The following is a 15,344-nucleotide window of genomic DNA, read 5'->3' on the forward strand; positions in this document are numbered from 1 at the left end:
TTCGGGCCTAGACCCTTCCTCAGAAGGGTTTTTTCTGATGAAGGGTCTAGGCCCGAAATGTCAGCCTTCCTGCTCCTATGATGCTGCTTGGCCTGCTGTATTCATCCAGCTCTACACCTTGTTATCTCAGAATAATTGGTAATTTTGTTAGCAATAGTATTTAGCATTATAGATTGACTGTAATAGCTGTACTTTCAAGTGTTCTCATGTTTTAGTTTGATTACTGAGTGAGTTTGTGTCACAATTATGAGCTAACAAGTTAAAATATTGCTTGGTGTGGGGGGTGATGGTGTTGGAAACGTTTTTGTTCTTTGAACCAATCAGAAGTCTTGAGGTAAACCTCTGTAATTGATGCCTGGGGCCTACATCGACTAATTTACACACAACCGTGTTAACGTTTTCAAAGAAAACATCGTATGGGGTAATGGGTAATTTTAATGTAAAATTATTTGGTGTTATGTCTAAACATACAAGAGGCAGGAATAAGTCACTTAACCCCTCAAACCTCTTGTTCAGCAAGATTGTGGATGATCTGATTCTGACCTCAACTCCACATAAACAAAGAATTTATCTACCTCTGTTTTAACAATATTCAATGAGTCTGCCTCCACTGCTATCTCAGGAAAGGAGTTCAAAGACCCGGCCTTACAATCTCACATTGCCTACTTAAATGGAAACACACCCTTATTTTTAAACTTTGTATCTTCTTTCCAGTCTCAGCCGCAAGGCAAAACATTCTTTCAACAGCCATTCTGTCAAATCCCCTTAGGATCTTGTACATTGCAGTAAGATTACCTCTTATTCTTCAAAATCTCATTGTACACAGTTTCAGCCAGTCCAACTATTTCCTTGTTAGATAACCTGCTTATCTCAGGTAGCAACTGATTGTTCAAGAACAAAGTTGCTGGAAAAGCTCAGCAGGTCTGGCAGCATCTGTGAAGGAGAAAACAGCGTTAGCGTTTTGGGTCTGGTGACCCTTCCTCAGAACAGCTGATTTAAAGCATCTGCAGTTCTTTTGGTTTTTATTTAGCAGTTGAATGAATCTTTTCTGATTGCTTCCATGGTATTTATATCCTTCCTTAAATAAGTCCAAACTGTACACAATATCCCCGTTGCTGATCTATAGAAAACATCTCTGCTCTTAATATTCTTTTCCTGTGCAGTAAATAACAAATTTTTCATTTCCTTCTAATCACTTGCTGTACCTGCATACTAACTTTGTGATTCGTGTATCAGGGCCCCCAGATCCCATCGTACCTCAGAGGTATGCAGTCTTTTCTCCATTTAAATAATATACTGTCTTCCTAAACCTGCCAAAGGACAAGTTCATATTTTCCTATGCTTTTTCCAAACCTGTTGTTGCTTTCCAAATGTTCTGTCACCCAGTCTTTTATAATAGACCATAGTATTTTCCCCATTACTGATGTTAGTCTAATTGGTATGTAATTCTTTTCTTCTTTCCCTCCCTTTACAGTGTAATGTGGTATTACATTTGCCACCTTCCAATGTGTTGGAACTGTTCCAGAGTCTGCAGAATTTTTTTTGAAAGTTGACCACCAATGCATTCAATATTTCTTGGACCACTTCCTCTTGTACTCCAGGCTGTGGATTATCAGTTCCTGGTGATTTGTTAGCCTTTACCTCCATTAAGAAAATGGTGTGGGGAATTTACTAATTCTGATTTTCTTCCATTCCGACCTCTTGCTTGGCTTCCTCACATTTCTGGGAGGCTCTTTGTGCCTTCATTTGTGAAGACGGAACCAAAATGTGTTCAGTTCTTCTGCCATTTCTTTAATTTTCCTACTTATAGTTTCCTCGGCTTCTGTCTGAAAGGAACCTACGTTTGTCTTTCCTAATCTTTTTCTCCTCACATATTTAGAGAAGCTTTTACTATCAACTTCTATGTTCCCTGCAATTTTCCTCTTGTACTGTATTTTGCCCTGCATTTTAGCAAACTTTATGGCCTCTTTTACTGAATTCTAAAATGCCCTACATTCTCGGGCTTGCTGCTTTTTTGACAATTTTATGTCATCTTTTGCATCTAATACATCTTTAATTTCTTTCATGAGCCATGGTTGAGACATACTTTCCCTTTTGTTCTTTGCACCAGGCAGAAATGTGGAGGTGGTGCAGGCTTGAGAGTATGAATGTCCTCCTCCTCTTATTTATGATCTTTCTTGTGTCATCAAAAGCTGCCTCTTGTCCAAGCTAACAAATGTGGTAACTTGGCTTATGAACATGTTTTGTACATTCTGAAGAAATAGCATCCACAGCATCAAGACAGCTCCTCAGTGGGAGCGATGAATAACGTTTATTTTTAATTTTCTTAGGCTATTCCTGCTCAAAGAAACTCTGCCTTGGACTCAAACCAGCAAAGCATCAGTGTTCGAGGTATGTTGACAGCAACTGACAAATTAACTGTAGGCTTTAATTGCTATTGTTGGTATTTGAAATATCAGTTGGTCTGAAATGTGTACATTGTTTTGTTGAATGGTGAAGCACCAAGAGCACTATTCCAGTTTTGAACTTTGAAATTTAAAAGACTGGAAGACACAAGCAGAAATGGGCTGTTTGGCCTGACCTGTCTACTCTTCCATTGTGTGTGATCATGGCTGATCTGATCATCCTCAACTTCACTTTCCTGATGTTGCCCCACAAGCCTTGATTCTCTTACTGACTAAAAATCTGTCTATCTCAGCATTGAATGTACTTACTGACCCAGCTTTGACAGCCCCCTTCATTTCAGAATTTCAAAATTTCAGTACCTTCCTTGAAGAAAGCCTCCTTATTTCTGTCAAAATGGGCAACTCATAGTGATTCTGCCCTCTGATCCTGGACTTTCCCAGAAGGGGTTATCAGCCTCTCCACATCTCGCCTGTCAAGCCCTCTAAGAATCTTGTATGTTTTAATAAGGCCCCCTTTACTGCTACTAAACTCCTGATGAGCATAAGCTCAACCTACTCAACATTTTCTTAGAAGGCAATTGCTCCTTATCCAGGATCAAATTCGTGACTCTTCCCAGGACTGCCTGCAGTGTCAGTGTATCGCTTTGGATAAGGAGAGCAGAACCGTTCACAATATTCCAAGTGTGGTCCAATTTAGTGCTTTTTTTATACTCTATTCATTTTCAAATAAAGGCCAGAGGTCCATTTACCTTCCCATTTACCTTGACCTGCTGAACTTGGTTGCTAGGATGTTTTAATTAATGTACAAGGACCCCCAAATAAGTCCATGTTGCAACATTCTGCAGCTGTTCTACTTTTACTGCCAAAGTGCATAACCTCACGTTTTCCCATTTTATATACCATCTTGTCAAGTTTCTTCTTTTGCCCACTGTTTGGAACAATGAATCGTACAGTACAGAAGAGGTCCTTAGGCCCGTTGAGTCTGTCTTGCGAAAAATATGACAGTTCAAGTGCTCATCCCATCTACTGTTTAGAGGTAGTGGGGTTTCTTGTCTCAACTACCCTCCCAGGCAGTGTGTTCAGACTCTCATCACTGTCTGGGTGAAACCGTTTTTCTTGAAATCCTTGCTAAACCTCCTACCTTTCTTTTTAAAATTATGCCCCCTCATTATTGACCCTTCACTAAGCTGCTTTCTATTCACCCTATACATGCCCCTCATAATCTTATCCCCCCCTGTCAGGTCCCTCCTCAACCTTCTCTGCCCCAAAGAAAACAACCTGAGTTTATCTAGCCTTTCTTCATAGCTGAAATTGCTCCATCCCAGGCAACATTCTGGTGAATCTCCTTTGTATTTCCAGTGCAATCATCTTTCCCATAGTTTAGTGACTAGAACTGCGCACAGTACTCCCAGCTGTGGCCTAATCTTTTCAGCTCCAACATGACCTCCCTATTCTTTATAATCAATGCTATGATTGATAAAATGCAGGTGTCCAGTCTGCTGCCTTAACTATCCTAATAAGCTATCGTGTGATCTTCAGGGATCTGGGAAGTAGTAACGCAAAAGCTCTGTTGATCTGATCTTCTTAGTGTCTTAAAGTAGTTACATTGTATGTATCCCTCTACAGTCTATCTTGTGTTTTTTGCCATTTGGCAACTCACCCATTTTTGTTGTTCAAGTTATTAATATGCAGTATAAAAAATTGTGGCCCTAGCACTGATTCCTGTGGTATTCCAGTAGTTAAAGGTTGTCTTCATGAAAATGCCTCTTCTATTATTTAGCCACTCGTCTATCCATGCTAGTATACTACCACTGACACCGTATTAAGTAGCCTTAGAGGTGGCACCTTATCAACCATCTCCTGAAAATCCACATATTACATTTTCTGGTTTCTCTTCATCTATCCTGTTTCCTATCCCCTCTCTAAGAATTCTAATATGATAGGCATGATATCGCCTTCATGAAGCCATGCTGAGTCTGCTTATTTATTTTATTTCTAAATGACCTACTGTTACATCCTTTATAATAGACTGTAACATTTTACAAATATTAAGCTAACAGACTTTTAGTAAATAAAAACTGAAAGAACTGAAGATGCTGTAAATCAGAAGCAAAAACAAGTTGCTGGAAAAGTTCAGATCTGGCAGCATCTGAAGAGAAATCCGTTAACATTTCGGGTCCAGTGACCCTATCCTGCTCATGTCCTGATGCAGTGATTAGTGTCATCCTCATTGCCACATCTCCAAACTTAGTTTTCATGGCAACTTTTAAAATATTACCTCATTATTGTATCTATATGCAGTCTCTCAAATAATTCGTGTGTATCATGTAAAGCAATGGTCGTAGCACTGATTTTTTTTTTGAGAAATATCAGTTTCCGCCATCCTCAAGCCTGAAAAACAATCATTTACCACAGCTTGTTATTGTCTATTCATGATCCAGTATTTTATCCAAGAGTACACTGGCCTTCCTATTACATGAGCCTCAATTGTACTAACCAGCTTTTTCTCTGGTACTTTGTCAAAAGCTTTTTTTAAAACGCCCATTTTATACTGTCCATCAGTCTGTCTTATTTCATTAAAAAATGCAGTTAGATTCATCAAATGCTATCTGAACCGTAGAATCTTCGAAAAATTTTGAGACGGAAAGAGGCCATTCATCCTTTCGTTTATGATAGTCAAATAAAAGGAAACCAAATCTAGCTGCTAATTTTGATCTCGCCTTCCAGCACCTTGTCCATAGATTTACAGATTGCAGCATGTCGGGTCTAATTCTAGGTCCCTTTTTTTAAATGAGTTCAGAGTTTTTGCCTCGATCAGCAATCCAGGAAATGAATTCCAGCACTCTCCTGGAGAAAATGTTTTCCTTCATATCTCCTGTAATCCTTCTACCAAACACCTTAATTACCAGGGAGGCACAGATTTATGATTCAGAGATGCTTGCGTTGGACTGGGGGACAAAGTCAGAAGTCACACGACACCAGGTTGTAGTGCATTTATTTGAAATCGCAAGTCCTCGGCATGCTGCTTCTTCATCAGGTAAAGTTACTTCTGACTGACCTACCACTGCAGGAGAAGCAGGCCTTTCCTCACGACCTTATCTAGGCCTCTTATAATTTTGGACACCTCAATTAAATCACTCCTTGGGCACCTCTTCTAAGGAAAACACCCTTGTATCCCATGTAATCTTTCCTCATAGCCGCTATTCTTAAGCCGTGGCAGCAATTTGTTTAACCTTGTGCATGCTATCACTAGAGTCCTTCCTGTAATCTGACCAGAGACCACCACCATCCCTGTTCCCAAGAAAACACATACAGTATGCCTTAATGACTACCCCCCAATAGCTCTGACTTCAATAATCATGAAGTGCTTTGAGAGGCTGGTCATGGCCCACATCAACTCCAGTCTCCCAACCTGCCCCAATCCCCTAGAGTTTGCCTACTGACGTAACAGATCCACAGAAGGTGTCATATCTCTAGCCCTGCATTCATCTGTGGGACATGTGGACAACAAAGACACCTATGTCAGACTCCTGCTCGTTGAATACAACTCCGCCTTCGCCATTGTCCTCTCCAGACTGATCTCAAAACTGCGTGACCTTGGTCTCAGCATCGCCCTCTGCAAGTGGATCCTCGGCTTTCTGATCCATAGGCTGCAATCAGTGAGGATAGGTAACGGCACCAAATCCACATCACTCAATGCTGGAACCCCCAAGGATGTATCCTCAGCCCCCTACTGTGCTCCCTGTACACCTACGACAATGTTGCCAATTTCCAAATGAATGCCATCTACAAGTTCACTGGTGACACCACCGTAATGGGACAGATATCTAACAACATAGAGTCAAAATACAGAAGGGAGATAGAGGGCTTGGTGACGTGGTGCAATGTAAGCAATCTGTCTCTCAATGTCAGCAAAACTAAAGAACTAATCTTCAACTTCAGAAAGAAGGGAGGAGAAAATGCCCCCATCTACATCAATGGAACAGCAGTTGAGAGAGTGAAGAGCGCCACGTTCCTCAGAGTAATGATAACTGTCAACCTGTCTTGGACTTCCCACATAGATGTGACAGTCAAGAAGGCACAACAATGCCTCCTCTTCCTCAGGCTGCTCAGGAAATTTGGCAACTTCTACAGATGCACTGTGGAAAGCATACTGTCCAGGTACATAATGGCCTAGTATGGCAACTGCTCTGCCCAGGGCAATAAGAAACTATAGAAGTTTGTATGTATAGCCCAGACCATCACGGAAGCCAACCCTCCATCCATGGACTCTATTTACATGGCTCGCTACTGCTGAAAGGGAGCCAACGTCATCAACGACCCATCGCATTCCAGTAATGACTTCCTCCAACCTCCTCTTCTGTTAGGAGAAGATACAGAAACCTGAATACGCACACGAGCAGCTTCGGGAACAGTTTCTTTCCAGCCATTATCAGACTGTTGAATGGACTGTAGCCTCAAATAATGTATCCTGCAGCATAACCTGTATGCCTCTAACCCTTTTTGATCTGTACATCCTTTGCTGGCTGTGATCTGCCTGTACTGCTCGTAAACAAAGCTTTTCATTGTATTTAGGTACACGTGACAATGAAATCAATCAAATCAAATAGCTGCACATATTCAAGCTGTTCATTTTATACAGTTACAACATTTTGTCCCTGCTTTTGTTATGAAGGGGTTTTGCATTTAATTTTGCTTAGAGGACTTGAGTTTTGAAGGTTTGTGGAGAAAGGAATTCATTTGACAAGTTTTGTGGGTAAACCTGGAATGGTTTGTTAAAAAGTAGTCATGAAAGTTCACTGTGGCCATAACAAACGTTTTTTTAAAAAATCCACTAAATCACAGATTGATAACTACTTGCTTTGCTATATACCTCTACTGGGATTGTTTTGAAGAGTTTCTAGCCTGAAAAGTATTTTGTTTTAACTGGTTATTTGGAGGAAAGTTTACTAAGAACAAGCTGCCCAGCTGAACTTTCATTCCTCTTAATAAGTGAAACCAATTTGTTCTTTTGAAAGAGTGATTGTAAAGATTGCATTTCCTTAGCAAGCTGTGTTTGCAAGACTTCGGAGGGTGTGAGATTTATAGTTTGACCGCATCGGTCAAAATGGCAGAGCAACAGACTTGGGATCTTCATCCTTTGGCGAATGGGTCATTCTTGAAGGCAAAGTGTATTTTTTTTCTCTGAAAGCTAAATTGCAGAGACTTTTTTCCCCTGTTCCTGAAGAGAGGGGGAGAGAGAGAGAGCATATGCGTGTAGGGATGTTTAAATGGTTAGGCGTTGGGAGGTGTGTTACTGCTGTACAGCACATTGGTTAGGCCATGTTTGGAATACTGTGTGCGATTCTGATCTCCCTGCTATAGGAAGGACGTTGTGAAACTTGGAAAGGTTCAGAAAAGATTTACAAGAATGTTGACAGTGTTGGAGGGTTTGAGTTATAGGGAGAGGCTGAATAGGCTGGGGCTATTTTCCCTGGAGTGTCGGAGGCTGAGGGGTGACCTTATCGAGGTCCATAAAATCATGAGGGGCATGGTTAGGGTAAATAGACAAGGTCTTTTCCCCAGGGTGGGAGTGTCCAAAATAGAGGGCATAGGTTTAGGGTGAGAGGGGAAAGATTTAAGAGACCTGAGGGACATCTTTTTCATGCAGGAGGTGGTGCGTGATATCTGGTTGGTATGGATGAGTTGGACCGAAGGGCCTGTTTTCATGCTGTGCATCTCTGACTTGATAAGTTTTATACTTCTACATTACTGACTGGTTAGCATACACAATCATTGCATCATTATTTATGGAAAATTATTGAATAATAAACCATTAATTGTGTTTGTCAAGAAATCTGGTTCTTTAGATCATAGAATCATTGATCATAGATCATAGAACCCCTACAGTGTGGAAACAGGCCCTTCGGCCCAACAAGTCCACACCGACCCACAGAGCATCCCACCCAACCAACCTAATCTACCCATTGGCAATTTAGCATGGCCAATCCACCTAGCCTGCACATCTTTGGACTGTGGGAGGAAACCGGAGTACCCGGAGGAAACCCAGGCAGACACTGGGAGAATGTGCAAACTCCACACAGTTACCCGAGGGTGGAATCGAACCCAAATCCCCGGCGCTGTGAGGCAGCAGTGCTAACCACTGATCCACCGTGCCGCCCCATAGATCCTGATTGACAGATTTTTTTTAAAACCTGTTCAGTCGTTCTGTCTTTAATTTGTCACCTTTTTTTAATATTGTGGGGAACTGTAGAATTGAACGTAGGAATTAAACATATAAAAGTAGGCCATTTCTGCCTCTTTGCCATTCAGTGACATTGGCTGATCTCTTTGTGTTTTGAATTCCATATTCCTTTCTTCTTCCAATAGTGGGAGCAGTGGGACTGAAGCAACAGTGCCTCCTCCATCCTCAGTCGTAACAGTATTCTATTCTAGTTCCAATAAAGGAAACTAGCCATGTGCTTTATGTACCACTTTATTCACTTGTCCTACACCCTCATGGACTTGTGCTTAGGCACTCTGCTCATTTCCTCTACTGCTTTCAGTATCATCCTCTTTATTGTGTATTCCCTTGCATTGTTAGCTCTCCAAATGCTTAATGCTTTGTTTTACCCATTCATCCAAGCCATTGACATCACTGTAGAGACAGCAGAAATCACTTTCACTATCAATTGCACAGCCAGTTTTTGTCATCTTCAAATTTCCCAATGAAAATACCACATTTAAGTCCATATAATTAATAAATATACCAACAGCAAGGACCCTCATGCTAAGCTCTGTGAAACACCATCCATCATCCATTTCCCTTTGTTTCTTTTGTTAAACCACAGGATTTTACTTTTCTGACCACTCTCCTATGTGGGACCTTGTCAAGTACCTTGCTAAGATCCACATAGACAATATATATTGCATTAGCCTGCTAGTCCTCCTATACTTCCTCAAAATTTTCAAAATATTAGGTAGTAAGACAGAACTTTTCCCTTAACAAAAATCATGTTGATGATTCCTGATTGATTTTTTTTGCCTTTCTAAGTGACGGTTTATCTTGTCTCTCAGAATTGATACCAATAATCTGCCCCCTACTGAAGTCTAACTGACCTGCCTATAATTATTTGCCCTATCCCTTTCACCCTTTTGAAATGATAGTAGAAATTTGAAGACCTTTGGTCTTCTGATTCCTTGCCTACATCTAATAAAGATCAGAGAATTATCCTTGGATTATCCACTATTAATCACTATCTACTATTAATCCTGCCTAGCATCTTTTAACATCCAGGGATAAATTCCATCCGGCCCTGGCTATTTGTACACATTCCTCTCTCGTTGTGCTTATTGTAGCCAATATTTCACACTCCCTTTTAACTAGAATGTCTGCATCATATCTGTCCTTGGTGAAGACAGGAACAAAATATTTATTAAGAACCTTTCCCACATATTGTGCCATAACACATGGATTACCTTGTACATCCCTTTAAAAGGTCCTTCCATTTTCTAAGTCATCCCATTGCTCTTAATGTACTAGCAGAACATGTTTAGGTTTTCCTTGATTTTACCTGATAGGATATGAAAAACATTCTTTGCTTTTGCAATTTCTTTTCGCTTCACTCCTTTTTACTTTCAGTACTGTCATCTTTCTACACTATTAAGCTCCTTGTTTCTGTCTTAAGCTTTCTTCTGTTTTATCTTGTCGTGTGTGCATCTATATTTCAAGGGGGCAATGGATTTGGCAGTACCTCTCTTTGTAGGGATGTGTCTACACTGCCTGTTGAATCTCTGAATGTCTCCCATTAATCGTCAATGATTTCCTATCTGATAACTGTATCTAGCCCACTTCTGGTTACCTCTTGGCCTTGTTTAAAAAAATCTTCTTCTCCAGTCTAGAACTTACTCCTGATCTATCTTTGTTCTTTGCCATAATTATGGTCACTGTCTTCAAAATGGTCCTCCACTGTTACATCTTCAACTTCACCTTCCTCTTCCTGAGGCTATGTCTAGGGTTACATACCCTCCCATTCGGCTTGTTACGTACTGGGTGAAAAGTTCTCTTGCGTGCGGTTCAAACATTTTGTGACTTCTGTGCACTTCACACTGGCCATGTCTCGCTAGATTTTCTACAAATCTGTGCTGGATCACCCTAATTAATTCAAACCTCTTCATGTATCTGTTGAAATTCCCCTCCCTCCTCCCATTATTCCTGAAACCTTGCATACTCTTTGTTGAATGAAAGTGCCTCATTTGCCACAATTTAATCCTCTGACATCTTCCCTCTGTCTAGGGAAAAGTGAAAGATTATGGCCAGCCCATTCTGTTATGTTAGTAACTTGTGATGTAAACCAGCTGGACCACTACCCACTCTAGTGCAGTCAGGCTTTCCAGTACACTTCTCTGTTTTCGTAAAAGAAACATACTGTGGATGCTGGAAATCCGAAATAAAAACAGAACGTGCTGGAGAAACTCAGCAGTTTGGCAGAATCTGTGGCAAGAGAAAGTGAGTTAATGTTTGGAGTCTGTGGCTCTTCTTTCAGAACTGAAGACCCTTCGGAACAGAGATCAGACTCAATACAACTCTGCTTCTTTCTCCACAGTTGCTGCCAGATGTGCTGAACTTCTCCAGTGTTTTCAGTCTTTTACTATAGTTTTCACATTTGTTGCACTCTCCCTTTGCTGGGTATGTCACCTTGAAGTACACATGGTTAGATGTGAAATTCTAGAAACTGATAATGTGGTGTGCAGCAAGAACATTTCTCCATGTCTTGTAACTACTGTACTTTTGTTTTTAAAGTGAAACCTTTTAAACTAACAATTTCATGTTATAATCCCTGCAGGTGACAAAAACATTTTGAAAAACTGAGAATTGTTCGGTTTACTTAACATGTGACTTTTTAGCATGCGTTATTTATAAATCGCTTCTACTTACCCTTACCACCACCTAATCTTTTATTTTCTCTTCCCCATCAAATCAGGAATTGACGCTGAAGCAATGATGTGATTACGTCCAAGCTTACAGATCTCACGATGCTTACATTTAATACAAACAGGACAAATGTAGACATCTTTGAAACTGTAAGTCCCTGGTAAAATATCAAAAGTTTTAAAGGAACAGAATTTGAATACCTCATTAGTCAGCTTATTTAATACAACGCTTTCTTATTATGAGCCTACTTCACCATGCTGCTAAAAATTGGGCAGTTATGATAAACTCCTGAGTATAACTGGCGGACCTCCTTACAGAAGAATCAAAGTAAACACGCTACTAAGAACAGATCCAAGGTTTGAAATAGCACCAAAACAGATTTGTGTTAGGTTACTAAAATGTATTATGCTGTGTTCAGCATCTGTGAGCTGCACTTTGACACTTGAGAATCTTTATTAAAACATAGAAAGTAGGAATAAGAGTAGGCTATTCTGCCCTTTGAACCTCTTTTCCCCATTGAGTTTGATCATGGCTAATCGTCCAACTTTATATCCTGTTCCTGCTTTCTCTCCATACCCTTTTTGATCCCTTTAACCCTAAGAATTATATTTAACTCCTTGAAGACATTCCATGTTTTGCCTCAGTCCTGAACTACCCTGTTTCCTTAGTCTGTGATCCCTGGTTCTGGACTCCACACCATAAGGAACATCCTTCTTGAATTTACCCTGTCTAATCCCACCACCCCTCCCCCCATTCTTATAAACTTTCCCATCCAATCCAGTCTTTCTTCTTACATTAGTCTGCCATCTCTGGAATCAGTCTGATAAACCTATGTACTCCCTCCTTAGCCAGAACATCTTTCCTCAGATAAGGAGATCTAAACTGCACACAATTTAGTGGTCTCACCAAGGCCCTGTACAATTGCAATAAGACAAGCCAGCTCCTGTACTTGAATCCACTTGCTGTGAAGGCCAACATTTCATTTGCTGCCATCACCACCTTCTGCACCTGCATGCTTTTAGCAACTTATGTATGAAGGACACCCACGTCTCGCAGCTCCTACTTTCTCAATTATATTACCATTCAGAAGATCCCTTTGCTGTTTTTGTTACCAAAATGGATAGCTTCCCATTTATTTACTTCATACTTCATCTACCATGCATTTGCCCGCTCACCCTCATTGTCCAACTTGCACTGAAGGATGTCTGGGTTTTCCTCACAGTTCACTTTCTCACCCAGCTTTGTCATTTGCATATTTGGAGATGCTACATTTAGTTCCCCCAAGTTATTAATCTATATTGTGACAGCTGGGGTCTAAGCACTAATCCTTTTTGGCACTTCTCTGGTTACTGGCTGCCACTTGGAATGAGACCCCTTTTTTCTGTCTGTCACCCAGTTAGTACTCGACTCTCAATCTCACGTGCTTTAATTTTACATGTTAATCTCTTGCGTGGGACTTTATGAAAAGCCTTCTGAAAATCAAAATAAATCACATCCACTGGTTTGTCCTTATTGGCTCTACTAGTTACAAGCTTGAAATTCTAAGATTTGTGAAGCATGATTTCCCTTTTGTAAATCCATGCTGATTCTGTCCAACCCTGTCACTTTGTTGGGAGCTGATCTATTGATTCATAGAGGAAGTGAAATAAGAGCCTGTTTCTCGGATAAGGGAGCTAGCTTTATTATAATAATGACAGGAAGTGTTTACAATCTGAATTAAATGAGGTCTTAATTATAAATTATATTCCATTTTTAGCATTTGGATTTTGGATTACTTTTGAGAAGACTTTGTTCCAGAAGAAGAATCTGACATTGTTTTTAAAAAAATGCCCTAATACAGTGACTGTAGACACTTGGAGTGTCAATGGAAAATTGTTTACACTGATGGGTTACGACAGGTAAAGGAGATGGAGGCCTTTTTCTTTTCATTTCAAAATAACGAATGAGTTTTAGCATAGAAAACCCAGCAATTGACAGTTTTTATTGCAGTTCAGGGAGGCCTGATTGAGTTCAAAACTAAATCTGGTCCCTCTCCAAGAAAAGTTATTTTTAAAGCAGTTCTGAGGAAACAACCACCTCAGGAGAAAAGTTTTTAGTTTATGAAAACTTGCAGACAGAGATTGCTTGGTTTAAAAATTTGCAGGTTAATACAAGTTGGGAGGATGTAAGCTCTCATCTTTGAGTATCATTTAAGACGATTTCACAATTTACAGGACACAAACTCCAGAAAATCATATGCGTAGAACTTTCAGATTTGATATTGGTAGTTTGTCTAGATTCAAGTCTGTGTTTTAGGATAGAATTGAGAAACAGGTTAAATTGTGTTTTGGAGATAGTAGGAACTGTAGATGCTGGAGAATGCGAGACAACAAGGTGCAGGGCTGGATGAACACAGCAGGCCAAGCAGCATCATAGGAGCAGAGAGGCTGACGTTTCGGGCCTAGACCCTTCATCAGAAATGGGGGAGGGGAAGGGGGTTCTGAAATAAATAGGGAGAGAGTTGGAGGCGGATAGAAGATGGATAGAGGAGAGGATAGGTGGAGAAGAAACAAACAGGTCGAAGAGGTGGGGATGGGGCCAGTAAAGGTGAGTGTAGGTGGGGAGTTAGGGAGAGGATAGGTCAGTCCAGGGAGGACGGACAGGTCAAGGGGGCGGGATGAGGTTAGTCGGTAGGAGATGGGAGGTGTGGCTTGAGGTGGGAGGAGGGGATAGGTGGGAGGAAGAACAGGTTAGGGAGGCAGGGACGAGCTGGACTGGTTTTGGGATGCGGTAGGGGAAGGGGAGATTTTGAAGCTTGTGAAATCCACATTGATACCATTGGGCTGCAGGGTTCCCAAGCGGAATATGAGTTGCTGTTCCTGCAACCTTCGGGTGGCATCGTTGTGGCACTGCAGGAGGCCCAGGATGGACATGTCGTCTGAGGAATGGGAGGGGGAGTTGAAATGGTTCACGACTGGGAGGTGCAGTTGTTTATTGCGAACCGAGCGTAGGTGTTCTGCAAAGCGGTCCCCGAGCCTCCGCTTGGTTTCCCCGATGTAGAGGAAGCCACATCGGGTACAGCGGATGCAGTATACCACATTGGCAGATGTGCAGGTGAACACCTGCTTGATGTGGAAAGTCTTCTTGGGTACTGGGATGGGGGTGAGGGAGGAGACATGGGGGCAGGTGTAGCACTTCCTGCGGTTGCAGGGAAAAGTGCCGGGTGTGGTGGAGCTGGAGGGGTGTGTGGAGCGGACAAGGGAGTCACGAAGAGAGCGGTCCCTCCGGAAAGCAGATAAGGGTGGGGAGGGAAAGATGTCTTTGGTGGTGGGGTCGGATTGCAGATGGCGGAAGTGTCGGAGGATGATGCGTTAGATCCGGGAGGCTGGTGGGGTGGTACGTGAGGACGAGGGGGATTCTTTTTTGGTTCTTATTGCGTGGACGGGGTGTGAGGGATGAGTTGCGGGAGATGTGGGAGACACGGTTGAGGGCGTTCTCGACCACTGAGGTGGGGCAAGTTACGGTCTTTGAAAAATGAGGACAACTGAGATGTACGGGAGTGGAATGCCTCATCCTGGGAGCAGATGCGGCGGAGGCGAAGGAATTGGGAATAGGGGATCGCATTTTTGCAGGAAGGTGGGTGGGAGGAGGAGTATTCTAGGTAGCTGTGGGAGTCGGTGGGCTTGAAATGAATATCGGTTTCTAGGTGGTTGCCCGATATGGAGACAGAGAGGTCCAGGAAGGGGAGAGAGGTGTTAGAGATGGTCCAGGTAAACTTAAGGTTGGGGTGGAAGGTGTTAGTGAAGTGTATGAACTGTTCGAGCTCCTCGTGGGAGCACGAGGCGGCGCCGATACAGTCATCAATGTAACGGAGGAAGAGGTGGGGTTTAGGGCCGGTGTAGGTACGGAAGAGGGATTGTTCCACGTAACCTACAAAGAGGCAGGCGTAGCTTGGGCCCATGCGGGTACCCATGGCTACCCCCTTTGTCTGTAGGAAGTGGGAGGAATTGAAAGAGAAGTTGTTGAGTGTGAGGACGAGTTCGGCT

At 41.9% G+C, this 15,344-nt stretch overlaps 1 protein-coding gene across 1 annotated transcript in view; it reads left to right on the top strand.

Moving 5' to 3' along the window:
• Nucleotides 1-2,329: 2,329 nt before the first annotated feature.
• Nucleotides 2,330-15,344, top strand: part of LOC109910718 (endoribonuclease Dicer-like) — a 58,292-nt gene continuing 45,277 nt past the window's right edge. Inside the window, exons 1-2 of the mRNA XM_048599941.1 lie at nt 2,330-2,391; nt 11,369-11,468. The gene's annotated coding sequence lies outside the window, so the exon portion shown is untranslated. The remainder of the gene's footprint in view (nt 2,392-11,368; nt 11,469-15,344) is intronic.

The sequence above is a fragment of the Rhincodon typus genome, chromosome 8 (genome assembly GCF_021869965.1).
Source record: "Rhincodon typus isolate 14 chromosome 8, sRhiTyp1.1, whole genome shotgun sequence".
NCBI lineage: Eukaryota > Metazoa > Chordata > Chondrichthyes > Orectolobiformes > Rhincodontidae > Rhincodon > Rhincodon typus.